Consider the following 2,244-nt stretch of genomic DNA (forward strand, 5'->3'; position numbering starts at 1 on the left):
CCAAAACAGACAAAGCAATGTTTGCTGGAGCTGATAGAAAAGATAGCTCTACCTAATATAAAATGCTATGTCAACTAATATTAGTGAAAAGCAAACATCCAAGTCTCTGTCTCTGCAATCAGCTTGTCAGAAGATGGAACTACGACTGCCACAAACTCCACTTCAAGGAGAGAAGGAGAATAAGAGTGATGTGTCCTGAGCCCCCACAGCTGCTGATACTGCCTTTGCTACAACCTGTGTGTGGATTGACCAGTCCCGTACAACAGTTTGATCAAGTGAAGCTTTGGCTCCAGCCCACTTATGTGCAAGACTGGACTACAATGCTTTTCGGAGGTGGAAAAAGAGTCCTACTTAACACTATGCTAGTTGAAATTCCTACTCGGTACTACGCAGAAATACAGGCATGCACATCCTTCAAAATCAAACCCAAAACAAACACAGGAACGTGATAAAAGATAGGAGAACAGCACGGTTGAAAGATGTCAGTATGACTTATGAAGAAGCACACCCAAAAACCACCACGCCAAAACCTCAGGTAGGATTGGTAACACAACCAGGTAAGCAACTTTAACTGTCCTCTTTATAAAAGGACTAATCATGTAGCTAAATAAGTTAGGGAGCTACAGCTGAAGGTTAACTAACAAATAAAGACTAATGGGAGTAGATAATTGGAATGGTTTATTATAAGAAGACTGGAAAATAAACAATGGAGGAGCTTGCAGCTGCTCTTGGACTGCCCATTCATAGATCTTATGCACATGCAATTAGTCAGAAAGAGACAAGGAGAAAATACTGCTGTTTAGCAAAGATGTTCAGTATCTATTTTGATCAATGAGCATGGAAAATGACCCAATGATAAAAAGGGCCATCTTCTCATATCAGCAATACGTACTGTTGTTGAACAGCTCTGTTTTCCATGACTGGACTTTAAAGTGTAGCAAAGCAGACACTGCTAATAATGCTATCAGACTTTAAATCAAAATCAAAAGCACTGGTTTTAATCCACCAACAGCTATATGCAATCGTGTACTCTGCTACTTATGTTTCCTAAATGTGATTTCATAGTTTCAGTGCTCATGCACTGAGAAGCAGATAGATAAACTTCCAACTTCAAAGCTATTTATGCACATAGTATAAACATGACAAGAAAAACAGCATGTAGGATGTATAAATACATAGCTCATATGGCCCTCTTTTTTTTCTCTCTTCCTCAGGAAGTATCCCATTAACAGTATTACCTTTATTTTTGGGGGGGGAGGAGGGGGGGGAGAGGGAGGTGGGCACTAATTAAATATTTGTTCTTTAACTTATGACTGTTTTTCTACTGGTTTCTTGCTCTTTCTGTAGTGTTCTCATTCTAGACTCTACCCTTACCACAAGATAATGGAAGGCCAACCAGCCCCATGAATATGCCCACGCACATCTTCGTGCTGAGAAGTTGCACCTTTATAGGTCTTAAATTATCTTATCAGGGGAATATAAACAACCTTGGACTCTGAGTACTATACTACAAATAGTCTTTACATCAGGATATCACGTCAAATGATGCACATTTTTCTAAGACTTCTACTCTCTAGGCTATCGGATTTGCACTTTACTTTCTGTTATTACTTTTTTATTAAGGAAACTTATATCCTGTTGAGAAGAGCTTATTTAGGTTGAGCTGTCACCTTTAGCTTCAGAAGATTAAGTCTTGACAAATGCTTCTTTTGAAGTCTGACACCTGTTTCTTTGGCATTTCCCACTTTCAGGAACTCACTAGACTATAATAATACTCAGCACAGCAGAAGTAAAGAGAATGAATTAAAGCAGAAATGCTTTCAGACGTGAAAGAGCAGTACAAAAGAGCATCCCTTTGCTCAGGTTTCCTCAGTACTTTAGATAGGACCTCAGGAGAGCTCATCTCAAAGCTGTACGTTTTCTTCTTTAATGGGAATCTAATGCCGGTGAAACAAGCCAGATTAGCAGCCCCAGAGACCAGACAATTCTATCTTAAAACAGACACAGGTCAGCAAGAGAAAACAGGTTTCTTTGCAGATACTTTCAGAAGTACAGGGAAACATCCTTATTAGTAGACCTTCTCTAGCACAAATATGAGGTATCTGCTCTTTCTCTAATGGAAATGCTTGAGGGGAATGTTTCTAACTTACTCTGAGATGTGATTCTGTTACCTTTTCTTCTACATTTGGCTTCACAAAGATTGTGATAGTAAATTTCTTCAAATAGTACTTATCGGTCTGGGGG

Source organism: Opisthocomus hoazin, chromosome 14, assembly GCF_030867145.1.
Source record: "Opisthocomus hoazin isolate bOpiHoa1 chromosome 14, bOpiHoa1.hap1, whole genome shotgun sequence".
Classification (NCBI taxonomy): domain Eukaryota; kingdom Metazoa; phylum Chordata; class Aves; order Opisthocomiformes; family Opisthocomidae; genus Opisthocomus; species Opisthocomus hoazin.